We start from the raw sequence: 17,628 nt of genomic DNA, 5'->3' as shown, positions 1-17,628 counted from the left end.
ACTAGCTTAGAGGGGAGGATAGAAAGATTTTAAAGCCTAGGTTTTCAGCTAGCAGACAGCTACTTGGATCTAATAGATTTGGATCAAACTACCTTTTTATTTCCCTTCTTCTGGGGATTGCTGATGACTTGTTTGGCTGTTAGCATAACCAAAGCAGTTTACAGACTCTCTTGCATAGGTTACCTATGCTCTAGAGATGCCCGTTCTCAGATTAGGAGTGCCCTGTCTGTTCTTCCAGCGCCTAAGCCAAACCCCACAAGCACAGAATGGGAGAGCAGAGCCTGCATGCTCTTTGCTGTATCTGGTGAGTTCGTCTAACTTGTCCTATAATATCTACATAAAATGGACTATGAATCCCTGCAAATCATGTTGGCAACGTTCCACATAGCAATAGAAATGAGCTGTGGGCTGTGCTCCCCTTTGTCTTTGCAAAATGGTAAAGAGCGATCAGATTCACTCCAAGCTTTCCAAACTGTGAGCTACAGCCTGAAGGAAAACAAAAAGAATAATTTCTTCTTTCTCTCAAATGAAATCCAGTTGCCCCCTGCTTTCCACAGGACGTGTGAGGGAAGTGGGCCTGCATGCACAAAAGATGTAAAGTGATGCCAACTGGTTATATAACCTATGTGACCTGATCAAGATAGACAACTTCTTACTCAGTTACTGTCTTTTTCATAATTAACACAGTTTTCCTGTTCTGAACCTCAGCAATTACCCAGTTGAATTAACTTTTAAAGAATGGTATTCAAACTATGAAATTTTTAAATTCAACCAAGATATAGCCAGATAATTTTGCACCAGTAACATTTATTGAAAACTATAAGAAAATGTATTTTTCTATAGGCAGACACACCCGACCTAACCAGTTTCAAATTTGTACACACTTGCATTAGCAAATTGTAGCTTGCTTTGCTCAACTGAAGTATGAGTCATAAAGATATCAAAGAAAATAACATCCAAAATTCCACTTTAAGAGTAACACATAATTATAAAATTGGTTGACTCAAATGAACAGTTGTCTTCATAAGCAGAATTATCTTGAATGACCTTCTATCTAAATACGCCTTTACACAAAGGGCCAATGCTTGCTGTCCCTGCTCATGTGAACCCTCCGAGCATGTCAGCAGAATTATTCAAGGGCAGGGTTTCAGAGTCAGGATAGCTTTAGCACTGCTGAGCTACTTGCGTGTAAGAACGTGGGAGGTGGGATTTTTGTTTCTTTCTTTGTTCCTGTAGTACATATAACAAATGTACTTTACTGTTAAATACTCTGGATATACCAGGAGAACGTGACATTTGTACTTATGGTATAAAATGTAATTAGAAAGAGTTCCCTGTCTTCACTTGACTGGTAAAATTCAGGTGCCTCTGTAATGGAGAAGGGACAAATTTTTCACTTACCTTGTTCTGACGGGAGTAATTCCATTAACTTCAGGGCAGTTACTCAGTATTTACTTCCATGTAACTGAGTTCAGAATGTGCCCCCTCGGATTTCAAAACACTCAGAAAACAGTTGTGAGAAGATCATGCTGCAGAAGGTTGTAATGGGGAGAAAGGAATATTTCAGAAAATAATTTGCCTAATCTATTTTATAAATTCATATTCACACATACATACGTTTATATTTACATATTTACACATCATAGAAAAAGGGACATCAAAAGTCACCCAGTTCAAGCCACTGCGATGAGCTGGGATCAGCTTTGCCTAGAGCATGTTCTGTGAGAAATGATAGTTTACTATTAGGACTTCCTGAAATGGAATTCAGCACTTTGTAATAAAGTGCAGGCAGTAGATATAAATGTTCTACCTTGAGTAACCTAAAATTCATAACAGAACCGGAGAGAAAAAAGGATGATCCCATATACACACATTTTCGTATCAGCTAAGAATCTTCCCTGTCTTACCATTATAATGATGGATCTATCATGCTTACCAGCTGGCATACTCAAATAGTGGGTTTTTTTGGTAGAAATGGCTTATAATACTTTACATATTGAGGTGTTATTAATGTTTAGAATAAACCTAGATGTATTAAATATACAGTATCATCCATGTTCATAAAGAGAAATTAATATCATTAAGAGATAATTGGATATATTTGTAATTAAGTAACATTCTCTAGTGAAATTACATGCATTATACTTCCTATATTGGTTTAAATGTCATTAATATTAAAATGCAAGACAGACATCCTTCAAAAGAACACCATGCAGTTGTACAAAACTTTTTTAAAAAATGATTTATAAGATGGAGTTATTTTCCTGACTAAAACATCATGTAGCTTTGTGTATTATAACAACCTGCATAGAATTTGGAAGGAAGAGCTAGAGCTGTAAGAGCACAGAATTGAGGTACTACTGTGCAATTCTTTTGGAATTTCTCTGTGGAAGCATAAATGTCAAACATGTCATGTAATACCCTTATAATCGCAGTTACCTAAGTGAGGCACTTTTTCAGTGTATTTCTTTACTTCCTCCTTCTTCCACTTCATCAGTCAGTACAAGATAGCAGCTTGCATTAACTTATTGTATAAACTTGAATAATGTCATGATGTAATAATAATATACGTCCCAGAAAACACTATGGGAACTCCATAGGAAAATACTGTATAATTATTTCTTGCACTTGGTTATAAGTGTGGAGCAAGTCTAAATCAAAAAATCTTACTTAATTCACACACACAAAATATTACTGGAGTAACAAATTAGAAATTGTCAGATATGAGAGATCAGAAGTTTTCCCCACATCTGCAGGAATGCACTCAGTGAATTGATAAGGCAGATCATACAATTTTTCTACCAAATTTTGTAAGATTGCTATTGCAAGATTTCTGCCCTCTCTAACTCATTTGAGTGAGAGTAGCTGTTCTTGTGTTATTTTGACCACATCCATTTCATAATTGCAAAATACATCTCTTTTAGGTTTGGATTTGATCCAAAATAAAATTTGTAAAGCAAAAATAAAATTACAAACTGCAGCACCAGATCCTATCCTCCTTGTCCGTCTCCGCTTTGAACGCAGTGGCTCTTACACTTTGTATTCTGGTTTGACTCACCTGTAACTGTGAATGCATACACACAAATACGATCAGAAGCACTTTTTAACTGTGTTGTTATGGTGTATCTATAGCAATAGGTTATACAATACCATATAAAAAAAGTTCATTAGATATTATTGAAGTGAGGTTTTATAAATCTGTCTTAGACATCACGTAAGAAAGAGATATTTAATATATGGGATAAAAAGTATTCATAAGTATTACAATGATTTAAAAATTCTTCTTGATAACTAGTTGGCTTGAATAAAAGCATAAGGTAAAAAGGATGCACGAACAGAAAATTATTGGCAAGTATTTACAATTTTTATCAAGAAAATAGTTGTTTAGATGTTTGATGTCAGAAAAATATGACATACCAGCTATGAAACAGTATTAAAGTCTACATGTGAAGTACATCAAAGTAATTCTTCTAATAATTAAACTTTCATATACTCCACTATTCTGTTTAACTATAAAGATTTTTCTCCCTACAGGTAATATGTACTAAAGACAGTCCTAATTATTTATCTTGACACAGTACTTAGATTAAAACCTGTAATAATCTGTTGTTTGCTAGGATTATAACCAAATTTTACTATTTATATTTGCATACATAAGCTCAACTGCTTGAATACTGTGACTCACTCCATTGGTAGGTGAGTACCATCTTTCTTCCTACATCTTGTTTGTGTTTTTTGGCAAGTATTTTCAAATGCAAATGTGTGACATTAACTGCATGGCCTAATCTTCAGACATAGTGGCTTGAAATCCATATTGCATTAGGGAGTATTCAGTAGCTTTGAATGTCGTATTACTGGCTTGGAATATTATATAGTTACCCTCTTTTCTACTGAAGCTCAAAAATGTAGCCTGTGTTCATTTAATTTCTTTGACATTAGCTACTGAAGAAAGGGAATATATCAGATTGAATAGTTAATCCAGGGACTGGTTTATGTTTTTGATAATGCAACTTGTTCTGCAGTGGCTATGGACAGGTTACAGCATGCCTATAATTATATATCGTATAAACACATTACAGCAGTAGTTTCTATAGGCACAGTTCCAGGAACAATTTGGGTTTGTTCTAAATAACAAATATAACACCATCGCAAAGTGTGGGAAACAGTGCATAACATCCAGTACAAATGCTTATGCTGGTAGGACTATCATTTGGCTGTTATGCACATAAGAATACAAGAAAAAATTAATTAATTGGAGATTGTTAGGAAGCTGTTGGAAGTAATTGTTTTGCCAACTTAGTAGTCTTGAAGATAAGACCAAGTTCACTAGAAAATTCCTTACTGTCGCTATTTGGCAAGAATATATGAAAGGGAGGTTAACTGGCTGTTCTTTAAAATAATTGAAAAAAGCCTTTTTTTGAGAAAGCACCTCCTTCCTACCCGTCACTATTCCTTGCCTAATTGCCAGCTGCTGAACTAGTTGATGTTTCAAGTATATCGAAGGGAGGGATGGACATGTATGCAGAATACGCAGAAGCATTTTTGGTTGATTACATGGACCAAGCTGGGAGATACTTGTAGCTCTTTGTGACTACGTTCCTTTTTTTTTTTATTCTGAGAGTGAATTTCCTCTACAGCAAGGTGGCTCCTGGAATTCAGACATTAGCTTATGTTATATCTCTGCATTCAAAAATAAAAAATATATTATGGTTTCTTCTAATGATTCTTCTCTATTACTGTTTTTATCCTTATGAAATCTGGTTGGAACATAACGGATACCTTTCTTTTCCAAGAACTCTTCATAATAGTCTAAGAAGGATTTCCTAACCAGTAATAAGGATATCACTGGTGGGTTTTGCACTTGTTGGAAGTGGCTCACTGAAAAACAAACATACGAAACCTCACAACAAAAGAAATACGATTCAAATAACTAGCTATTACATATGCTGTAAGGAATTGAAAATGCACAAGGAAAACAATGTATCATCCTGTCAGCTTCATCATAACAGGAACAGCACTTGTTGCTTGTGGATATAGTTTTAGCGTAGCTCCAGTGGACTGTGCTGACCCTTTTCTATGAGCCATACAGCTCAGGAAGAGCTTGAAAGGTTCCAGCATGGTGTCAGCGCTTGATTGCCCAGAAAGCCACTTAAGAGCAGATGGAAAACCTGCAGTAGGAACTGCTGAGGTTCATTGACTCATCCTTTCTTTTCCACCCCAAGTATTTCAAAACCTGCACTTTTTTTTTGCTTTCTAGAACATGAATTATGGCAAAACTGATCGAATGTATTAATTTACATTCCTGTCATCTTTTCATTGTTTTAGTGTTTTACTCAAAAGGTCTGGGCGATAGGGTTTAAAACACCCATTTATTGGAGGACAGTTTATTTTATAATTACTGTACTTAGAGCAGAAAGGAATGTATATATCTAATCCAGTTTTTTATGCAGGAAAAGAAAATGGTGTAAAAATCAAAGAGTAAAAGTCAAGATTCTTAATCTGGGTCTGCAGCTACAATATTATGCTTTGTGATGAATCATTTAACATCCGTTTACTTAGTCTGCCTCCTGTAATATGGTACAAAATGACAATTTTTCATGAATGTGTACTGACTAAAAAGAAAAAAATTATTTCACATCTTTATGAGGATACATAGATGCAATACAATGTCAGAGTATAGTTGTTGTTTCGTTTAATGAGTAGGAACTGTGGGATTCTTTGTAAAGTTTCTCTTTAAAGAAAGAAATTTATGAGGATATGTTCCAAGAAAATATTTTGGACAGTACTTACAGTCTAGAACACCTTGTCTATAACAACTTTTAGAAGCATTGGGCATGTGGACTTGGCTTGCTCTCATAATAACGTTGGTGATGATGCTTATCATTCTTATTACTATTATTATTTTTATATAGCTGATTAAATGTCATAACACTTGGAAATTAATGTTCTATTTAATTACAATAGAAGGACAGCTGTTAGGTGTAGTGATGACTGTTATTTCACCATCTTTGAAGTTTAACTCCACCCTACAAAGCACCTTCTTCCTGATTTATACCCATAATTCTCTCTGTAAAATGCTTGCACAAGATTTATGTGTATTGCCATCCATTCAAAACAACACCAAGGTTACAAATCAAAACTGTTTGAATCTTGAGTCACAGTAAAATTGCCTAGTCACTTATCTTTCCCAATGCATTGGGCTAAGATAATTCTGAAATACTTACATTTCTGCTCTAGTCTACTATGAAAGTTACATAGCATGGTCCGTTCTACTGTTCTAGTGTTATCAGACTATAAACATTTGAATTATAAAATTAAATTACATACAAATATTTTATTAAAATTAGCCAGACCACTTATGTGCGATATTATTTTATCTTGTAAATTTTCTATATTTTCTATATAAATACCTCTAAGGTGATTTCTTTCAGCTCACTTTCCCTTTGCATTGTATTTTGCTCAGTCATTGGCCCAATTAGTAGTGACAAAGCTACTTCAAATTCAAGATTTGTTTTCAAATTTTGTTCATATTTTACGAATGCCAGAACCAGGTAACTTCCATAAATTATAATACTAAATTGATCTCAATGAGAGAAGTCAGGTGCAGAACATAAAACATAATCCATAATTTGTAAAGTTTAGGAAAAATGTTGAAGATTCTCAACATTATATTTTATTGTTTGTCTTCAAATACTACACAAAGAGAGTAAAAACTATCATAATTACAATGATGCTGTAAGTTTGAGTTACTGTGTAAGACTCTATTAGCACACACAACTTTTGGAGGTAATGAACTCAGCATTCTGCAACAAATTCTAAATTCTTGTGAAAGAATTTATAAAAGTAATTATGACACCATGCTGACCTTTATTTTGCATGGAAAGGTTTTGAACCTTAAATCTGAAATGAAATGTCATCCTCTCTCCCATTTTGAAGACAGCAAGTTGGAATAAAGCACTCCGCTTTAATACTGCGATGGGGCTGTTGCTGTTTTTTTATAACAAAAGATTAGAGTCCCTGGTTTAACAGTCCCTTGTAGGTGGCTCCCAGAGAAGGGAAGGGTCACTCCCAGCAGGAAGGTAACATCACGTGTCACCAGATAACCCATCCCCGTGCAATCAGCTCTCAAACATCCTGTCTGGCCTACGGGTGGTTTGTACCTTCTTGAGCAAACCCAAACAGCTTCCAGGCTAAGTGTAGAGATTTCAGGATTCTTTTGAGTTGTTTTGCAACCCCTGACTAATTCTAAATGAGTGTGTTTGGTTTGCCCGAAGAGCGACAGCCTACCAAGGTAGTTGATTTCTCCTTTTGGTACTCTTGCAGATATTTCTAGAGAGAGTCTCTGCTGTGTTTTGATTTTTTTTTTTTTTTTAAGTGGATATTTGTTTGAGATGATTAACTTTGTTTTCTTACATTCTTTAACCTGTGAAAGGGAAAGGAAATAGCATTTTTCTCTCTGTTCACCACAAACAGTTCTAGAAACAACGGTCTTAAGTGGCAGCAAGAGAAATTTAAGCTAAACTTGAGGAAAGTACTCTGATGACAACAGTTAAGCACTGGAATAGATTGTCTACAGAGGTTATGCTGTTGCTAGAAAGGGACCGACAAACTTTAAGAAGCATTTAGGTATAGCTGATCGTGCCTTGGCACAAGCGAATGTATGAAATGACCTCTCAAGGTGCCTTGCACCTTCCGTTGTCGATGAATCAAGAAAAGAAATAAAGTGCACCTCATTCCTTTTCAGCATCAGCAGAGGCTGACTTGGATTTCTTCCCTTTCCTTGTCAAGGCAGAAGTTATGACCCTGATATGCTTTTATTCTGTTGGTTTATTGGTTTATTACCTATTCCGTTTGTGTGGCTTGGAGAAGCAGGTTTTGCAATTGTATGCAACAAAGATAATCATGGTGCTTTGTAGTTCTCTTTCACTTTTCTTCTAAGACTGACAAAGGATCTTTACAATATGAATGAAATTATAACGGTCATTCTTACAGGCTTGAAGTGTCATATTAATAAAAAATACACCAACATATGTAATTCCACACAGAAATGTAACAGGAACAGAGAGGAGTTTTGCGTCTTCAAAATCCTGTCCCTCAAAACTCTGATTAGTTGGGAAAAAAAACCCCAAACTGTTGACTCTAGGAAGCTATACTGCATTTTCCCTTAAAGTATATGTCATAGGCAAATTCAGAGTTTTGTCATTAGAACTCTGAAATTCTTATCTGTGAAGCCAGAACAGTTTTTCCAGGTGGAAAGAGGTTTAATTCACTGGGATGGGGTAATGATAGTTAAGCTCACTTGACAGAGAGAGCTCTCTCATGTCTGAAATCCTAGAATGAAATTCTTCGCACGTGTTTATGCATTCGGTGAAATCAGAGGTCTTTGTACTGTGTTTACTGAACAGCTTTTATGAGATATAAATACCAGCACATTCTGGTAAGTTTCTAACAAACAGAATGGTCTGCTCAATCCCAATATGGTCCTGTGTTAGAGCAGATTGGATAGTACACTTCAATGATGGGAAATGCATTTACATTTTATCCAATGGCGTGTACGGTTTATAAATTTAGATACACAGTGGGTGTATAGAAGCTGATTGTATAGCATTATTCATTACATGCCTTATATCAAGTTTTGGCTCCTATTCTGTTCAATGATTGCACATTAGCATTCTTCTTGATCTTTGGTGTGTGAAGCTTCCTGCAGAACTGGTTTGAACTAGTCACTCCTGCTTAAAGAATATTCTTTCTTCTGTTTCTGTCATTAGAAAAACTTATTATTGATAGTTGATGATTTTCCAGTACTCTTCCCAGTTCATAAAAGTACAAACTGGATGCTTGCAGGCCAGCCATGTCTCTGAAACATTGATAGGTGGATAGATAGGGGACTGATGGATCACTTATGAAAGGCTCCTGATGATTACCTTCTACTTTGGCCACAGGTAGAAGGTGGTTCTGTGTGTTTCTGACTGATCAGTTGTGTTATCAGCTGACTTGCAATTAAAATAATAAGGCAATTATTAAGCCAAGAGTTCTGGTAGTGATAGTCTAAATTGCACTGACCACAGAATTAGTAGTTTGTGAATTAGTAGCTTGTGGGGGAGAACACAGTTATTCTCTCTCTTCACTCTCACTGTCTGCAACGCACATGCCTCTTTCTACTACACTGAGTTTATTTTAGCCATGTGCTCTTTGGTGTAAAATGCCTTCATTCTGCTTTGTGGATAATCTTCCTTAGAGACAGAGAAGTTGGGCTGCTAGGATGGGGAATATCTTTTCTGATACAGTTAAGATGGTGGTTGTTGTTGTTATTATTATGGTTATGAGGCGAGAATTTTACCAGTAGCTTTAATGGCTGATAAGAATAGCTGATAAATGAACGAAGCCAGGTATGGCATAGACCATGCACACAGACAAAGACCTAGTGTCTGAAACTTGCCAACTCTTATTTATCCGTTTTTACTTTAGGGAAAAAAAAAAATCCAATATTATTATCCTAACATAATAAATCTTGTTTTTCAGATGGTATAAACTGGCATGGAAGACCACTATCTCCCTTGCAAAGGAAGTAAAAATTTCTCAAGTTGATTATCTTCAATAGCCTCTCAAGTAAGAACCGCTCTCATTACGGGCATTACAAAATATCTCATGTTGCCTTTAAGATTTTATGAAAACAGGGTAGTCTTAAAACAGACTCTTTTAAGCTTTTAAGCCTCTTTTAATTTGGCTTAAAGCCTGAACCTGTTTATGACTGAAGATTCTAGCTTGTTCACTGGTCTAACAGGAGTAGAAAGTAGGGAAGTGACAGTGTTGACAAATATTCCAAGATACTTGTATCAATTCATGTAGGTCACTGACTACAGTGACTAAATGTAAGTGAAAATGTTGCTGCTAGCTTCAGCTGTCTTAAGGTTAGGGCCAGGCACACGCCTTTGGATACCAAGTCACTTCTTTCAGCACTGTTCGGAATGCCAGTATTGAAAGAACAAGGGTCTAACAACCTGACTTCATGCAACAGAAGTGGCTTAACACTTGGTTAATAAAGTGCCTATGTAAGAGAGAAATTGAGATTGAAAAGTTTTGTCTTTCTGAATACTGGAAGTGCACTTCAGGCAGAAGGGAACTACCGTTTCACACAACGCACTCCAGAAGCTGTCAACTTCTGAGAAGTTTGTAGGAAGGGTTTATGTTATGCCATTGTTACGGGACAAAAGAAACTGAGTGTTAAAGCAGATTCTTCAGAACTTAACTAATGTAGCAATGTTACGTATCACGCGTACGCTTGTTTTAATGCGTGTATGTAGGTATGCTTGCTTTTTAGTATGTGTATACCTGACAAGTTATGCAAGTAAAGACTTTTCTTGACAAATATAGTAATGTACAAATAAAAATAGCTGTAGAAGAACAATTATGTGTGAACCTGATAGCAGAAAGCAGAGCAGGAAAGCTGAAGTATTACCTATGTGTGAGTAAGTTAACGTAGAAAACAGAATCTGGTAATATTTGAATACATCTCTGTAAAATGGAAAAATGTTTGAGGAAAAAGTAAATAATCTGATATAAACATAAAAGCACCAGCTAATGTAGATTGAAATAATTTTTGGTATTGTGCACATGTAAACTCATATACCTATGTAAATCATCAGTATTCCCACAACAGGGAACCTCTTCAGAGTGCTACTTGCTTAGAATAACCAATATCCAGAGATGATAGGAAACTACTGATTTGTTAAGCTTCTTTAAATGAGGAAACAGAAGGCAGTTAGTGAAAGCCAAGACTCGTTAATCTCTCACTGCTCAATGGACTTTGTTCTTACTCTGTAGCCTTACATAGAATACGTGTGTTTAAAGACCTACCTTGGAGGAAGGTGCAAAGTATAACATTATTCATAATAAAAGAGTAATCCTCCATATCATAATAGGTTGTTTTAAAACATCATTTACAACCCAACTGAATGTGGTTGTCTAAGAGAAGGCATATGGGGGGTTTGCACTTACAGAATTAAAATTTTCATTATTTTTTATGACCTCTTTGAATCTCTGATCCAGAAGGAAATTTAGAGAAGTTGAGAAAAAAGTAATCATATTGAGAGGTTAAAACTAGAAAATGCTTTCTGAGTCAGAGTTACGATACTTACCAGAATGGTGAGTTGTATGTTACCCTACCGTGTACCTACAGGATTCCTGAAATGTTGTTAAAATCAAAGAAGTTTGACAGTCCTTGTGATGTTTCAAATTCTGAAGCTAGTACTCCTCTCAGAGAATTAGGAGTAAAAACAACTCTGCTAGCTGATAGCACAGGATGACTGAGCCCCTGCTTTTTCTGTCAGGAATGCTCTGTTCACTTCTCTGATGCACGTTGCTGATGCACCGATCACTGATCATTCCTCTTTCCACTTCCGTTTTCACAGACTCACACTGTATATAAATAAGGGTGAAATACTGAAGTAAAAAAGAGTTGCAAGGTGAATGTTTGTGCTTCCTAAAGCCCATTTCTAACACTGGGTACGTTTTGCTGGCTTGGGGCAGTTCCTGGTTTTACGAGCAGCATGGTATAGGGTTAGCTTTACCTTGGCGCAATTAATTCTTGCATTCTAGTTTGGGTAGAGGGGCAAAGCAGATTGGCCGCTATGTTTCCAGTGGGCACGAGTAAGGCAAGTCTGAGAACAGCAGTTAGTGGAACTGGGTCAAAATAAAAACGCCTTCCTCAAGAAAGCCCAGCAGTTGTGGTTTTAAAATGCAATCTTTCTACTCGTGAAATTAATATACATTTAACTGAAATGTCTTGATTTTGACTTTTTTCCAACTTTAAATGTAAATAAAGAGTAGTTACAAAACTAAGCATAACAGCACACTCAATCCCTATCAGCAAAAGAATCTCACTTTTTGAAGAATAAGGATAAGTTAAAACTTGTCAGGTGTCTTGTGGGCTTACAAAAAAAAAAAAAAAGAAGAAAGAAAGAAACGTTGCCCTTCAGTGTATTCCAGTACACACCACAAATCATGCAACACAATCAGAAAATCAAATATTCATCGCGTTACATAAGGCTCCTATCTGAATTCTTTCTTGTGCTAGATAAAGTGTCTTTACTGCAGAAAGGTTTTAAAAGATAATGAAAACTTGTATGCTTAAATGGGTTATAAAAGCCATAAAGCCTTCCAGTAAACGAAAGCTCTTATAAACAAAATATCACGTCCTATTTAAAAGAACTGTTTCATGTTGTTTACGCTGCCAAGTTGCTGATCGTGCATAAAGTTGTTCTCTTAATAATGAGTTGGTTAGAGTAACGCCCGTCATCCAAAAATGTGTTACCTTGTAGGAGATCTACATTTTAATCAGCTGATGAAACAGATGTGGGAGGATTGTCATGAGCTCTGTTTCTGAAATCCAAGAGAAGCAGCTACAGATCTATGGGAAAAAAACCTATCAAGTTGGTTTCTTGCTTTCTACCTGACCAGTAAGAGACAAATTAGAAACGTAAGCTTTCTCAAAAGAGAAAGTCCTAATTTAAGGGCTCAAATTGAATAATTTTTTAAATGAAATTCTGCGCAATGTTTTACTTAAGCAAAACCAAAAGCTTGCTAAATGCATCCATAACCTGGAAAATTTTCCATGTTGCATAAAGACAAAACAGCATAAACTCTGCACTCACAGAAATAGTGGAAATTTCAGGTATAAATTATAGGAATATAGCAAAATTTATGTCACTCCAAGGGAGAGGAGCTATGGAAAAAAACCCTAAATTTCATGACAGAAAGATATAGGGTTATAACTGTTTAAATATATTTAGCCAAATAATATGGTATAAAAGAGAAGATATAGGTCACAACGTGGAGACAACATATTTCAGTTAGCCTGTTTGGATACTAGAACAGTGTGGCTGCAGTAGCATGGAGCGGGTTAAATTGTCCCTATTCCAGTTTTTGTGACCAGGTTGCCTGAGCTATTTAGATATTTTGTTCTAATCTATGTATAGCTATGACATACATTGACCAAAGAACTGTCTATTGATTACTATTGTTATTTTAAATTCCTATCATCCTTCATACTTGGCCATAGAAATTTCATAGCAATTGAATAACACGGAGATGATAATGCATCTGAAATTAAGTATATCTTAAACCATTCTTTCCTCTTGACAGGTTATTGGGTGGAAAAATAGTCTATAAAATCTATAATAGATTTTATTTACAGATGTTAAGAACTTATTCCCTTGCTTTTAGTAGTTTTATACAGTTTTAAATTTTTTTAGACAAATTCTAAACACTTTTCTGTTATTTGCTTGATGATTTTAGATTTTCTTTAAAGACAGACCAGCTGTTTCTATGACACATTTTTAGTCACGTACAAGTAAAAGCAAAGATAAATAAACACCCAAATCCCTGTCTTGTTCTCCCTAAAAATCCAAGGTGCAAACATTTATTTTAAAGTATGTCACAATCACAGCTCCTTTATCTCCTTTAATAAAGAGGATTGTTCCTTAAGCAGTCTGTCCAGGAGAGGGAAATGCAAATTGTTGCTTTGGAATTGAACTCATTTCCTGCTCTTTGGTCATAATGAATGTAATATCTTTCCTTGGCATGAAACTGAGAAGTATCTAGCTCCACAGATCAGCGGTTCCTTACTATGCTCCACATGACTGCGGGCCCTTTTCCTTTATCAGTTTTCTTAGAGCATCACCGAACTATAAATTAGAACTGGCAGCATAATATAGGTATCACTGATGGGTGCTCAGAGGACTTTTGCTGTATCGTCGACAGGAAAGTTTAGCATCATCTTTTGCTATTTATTTTGTACGAAGCCTTATTGTTGGATAAAATTCTGTATTTAGCATACAATGTTATATTCTTAAGTTATTTTTTGCAGTCAGTATTGGGTAAATGGTGACTGGTAGTGTTTCATTAAAATGAGGCATTCACTCTTTAGCATGCTGAATAAGGTCATGAATGGATAGGAGAAAAGTTGCTCAACGTGGGGTTTTTTTTGTTGTTGTTTGATCACCAATCTCATGCATAGTATTAATTATATGAAACAAAGTAAATTGACTGTTAAATAACCTCAACAATTCAAACAGGAAGATGGTTAGAACAAAAGAGTGACTTCTGCTTAAGGGTAAGTACAGTACTGTAGTATTTCACTTCATAGAATGAAATGCAATCTTTTGAGCTTTTGAGTTGTTGAAGACACTGGCAGCCATCACAAAAACAGTGTCCTTATAAAACAAAGTAATTTTATTCTGTTTTGTCACTCCGTGTACTGTTGTTATACTATAATACAAAGATGATTTTTCCCCTCTGCTGGTATAGCAAAAGCAGGAGGAGTGTATTTGCATGTTCCTTGACGATTTTAGATTATAAATCATCCTAGCTATTAATCATCAGATGCAATTTTTAAGTCTAGATTTTTTGGTATATTCCAAGGATTTCCGTTTCTTTTTGAAGTGTATAAACTTCAACTGATATCACAATTTATTACAAGGAACATATTAATGGGATAAGAGGGTTTTCCTTCAAACTTGCAACAGTCGCTTTATGGTCTGATCACTAGTTAATGCCAGCACAGTAAATTACAGTCTTTAAAACACACCCTAAACTCTGTTTAACCCTTTCTGCTTGCTGAATTTTCTTACCACTGAAACACTGTAATGTATAAAGAGAACTAAAATTCTGAAATCACATAAGAAGCATTTCAGATCCAATCTTGCTAGCTATGCATTGCAAGACACCTTGTTAAAATACATTTCTAAATAAAATAAATAAAATAATACAGCAGATAAAAAGTCATTGTGGATGAGTATACAGTAATGCTTATATGGAACATATGAAATGATGGGCTCTAAGCAGCCTATTACTGCTCTAGTGCAAGAGTCTGTGGTCATGACAGATAACTCCAAGAAAACATCAGCTTAGTGGCAGTCGAAAAAAGCAAATCAAACATTAGAAGCTATTAGGAAAATAATAGAGACAAAAAAATAAACATCATTGCACCATTGTATAAATCTATGATTTTTCCACATCTGGAATACTGTGCAGTGATCTATTAGAAGTGGAAAAGGGTCGTGAAAAGGGCATTAATCACGCACGATATGGAATAACATCTCTATGAAGAAGACTGAATAGGGCTGTTTTTTTCTAGCCTGGAAGAGAGAGGACTTAACGGAGAAATGATAAAGTTGTACAGAAGAACTAGGGGCTGTTGAACTAGGAGTCAGAATCAAAAGGAGGTTCTTCATGCAGCACTAGCAGATCTGCTGAAGTTCCAGAGGACTTTGTGGGTGCAAGAATTTTACGTGAATTCAAGGGGCGTACTGAGCAAGTCCACGTATGTGAGACTGGAGGTTACTGGTGAGAAAAAAACATATTGTCCTTATGAAATACCCAGAGTTGAAAATAGTTGGTGCGTGGGAAAGTATTGAGAGAGAAGTGTTACACTGGCTTGTCCTCTTCAGATACTTTCTGCAATATACTGATGGTTCTTTAGCATCTGCATCTGCTGCTGTTTGAGATCTAGATGGTGTCTTGATCTGAACTGTATAGTTGTTCTTATGTTTTTAATTAAAATATAAATAGACAACTAGTGCTGTCCTAAAACAATATCAAGATATTTCCTAAGAGGTGCCTTTTTTTTTTTCTCGTGGGAAATAGAGTATGTTGTGATTGCAGAGGCGCGAACCAGAAGGGCAAAGGATCAGGCAGTACAAAGAGCAACCTGTCATCCTTTCTCTCAGTACTCTCTATCCTGAAATTGCTGTGGAAATGTGGCAAATGGGGCTCCAGGTACCACAGAGCCAACACTCCCTCTACACTAGCTAGGTTTTCCCCAGTCAGACCTTTGCTCAATACTTGTCTGTGGTTTCCCCTTCCCCACTCATCTAGCGGCTCCTCTATAATCCCCTCTACCCCAGTGTGTGTTTGCATGATACATACACACAAATGTACGTATGTATCAGGAGGTTCAAGCAGGAGATCGGAGATCCTGATGCTCTGGAGGTTTCCGTGTGCAGAGCATCTGTAGTTGCTTAATGAAAGAAAGAGGAATTAGAGGACAAAAGATCTTCTAAAACAGGTAAGTGCTGTTTTATTACACAGTGTACCAGCTTTGCAGTCAAAGATCAAATTTTCTGTTTTCCCAGGTGTCAGGATGCCACCTGTGTTTGCAAAAGAGATTTAACTTCACCGCTTAGAAGCATTTACATTCTTCCCCCTATCCCCGACCGGTCACTTCTCCATCCTTATATATTCCTATTATAAGCAAAGTCTGATTTCTTTCTTCTGTCCAATTCATTCTGCCTCTGTACTTCCAGTGAAGTATTACTCTGTATTCTGCCTGATGACAAATGTTACATACATATCCATACAGAATTAAGGGCAAAAAGGCAGCTGAGAAGCAAAAGCTTTGGGGGGGGGCGGGGGGAACCAGACAGACACTCAAATCAGAAAGTGCAGTCTGCTTATACAAGTAGTTTCATAAAAGGCAAGATCATGAAGGCTGACCTGCATAAAATAGGCTACGACCATCACCACGTAATTTTTACTGTAAACACACAACTTCTGATTTAATGGAGCTCATCTTTTTAAAAGACAATGATCTACTTGTGATTGAAACAGCAAGTTCTAGACACTTGCTGTCTTGTCTGAAAATACCTTGCTTCATCTTTATAGGCAATTAATGGTGTTAAGCTTTTGTTGGTTAAACAAGAGCGGGGCTCTGTAGCCAGGCTGTCCCAGCCATTTGGAATGAGGAGAAAGGCATCTTCTTGCTTAGATTCCTTTCTCTGCCAGGTGTTGTCCCACTATCGGCGCAGTCTGATCCAGGTAGCCCAGGGTTAAGAGGTTAATAGGAACAAAGTGGCTGCACTGGGCTGTCTGGATCAGTGTCTGCAGACAGGCACCTTCCACCAAACCTCAAGTGCATTATGGCTCTTCCTTCAAAGGGAGGATCACAAAACCGAAGCCTCTGCTTACCAGCTGGTTCTGACTTCCCCTTCAATCTCTAAAGCCTTCCTTTCAGCTGAAAGCAGATTTTTATCTCTGCCTCATCAAGTTGCTTATGGGGTGCAGCTGCCTGCCAGTTTGCTGGCTTCTTAACCCTCTCTTCCTCAACCCCTTCAGACAGTTTCCCAACCCCATATGACAAGTAATTTAAATAATTGAAGTGTAGCCATCAGAATACAATGTTTCTTGTAGTGGTCTTCCCAAGTGAGTATTTTTCTCTCCTATTTTATATCAAAATACAGTTTTATTCCTCCTAGCCACGGCTGTCACAGCAAGAACTCATACTGAACAGGTAACACCCTGTAAGATACAGAATGCAGTATCATCCTTGGGTTTAGCTATATATAAAACTCTGGTCACATTAAAATTCAAATGCTTTGTTTGAGGCTCTTTTCATTAACTGGTACAGATCACCATGCATATATTACTTACTGTTATTATTTATGACTCCAATAATCCTCGCCACATCTACAAACTTTTCCGGAAGTTATTTTGTATTTCCATTACAATAGGATGACTTAGGGCTTGCTTTCTGCTGACCCTTGTAAGAAATTTCCAAGACACTCTTTATTAAACAGGGCAGTATACTGCACGCTGGTAAGATTCTTGAGCTGGCTAACCAACAGTGTTCTC

This window comes from Gymnogyps californianus, chromosome 9, assembly GCF_018139145.2.
Source record: "Gymnogyps californianus isolate 813 chromosome 9, ASM1813914v2, whole genome shotgun sequence".
Taxonomy (NCBI): domain Eukaryota; kingdom Metazoa; phylum Chordata; class Aves; order Accipitriformes; family Cathartidae; genus Gymnogyps; species Gymnogyps californianus.
The sequence above is the reverse complement of the archived record's forward strand: the minus strand, read 5'-3'. Positions refer to the sequence as shown.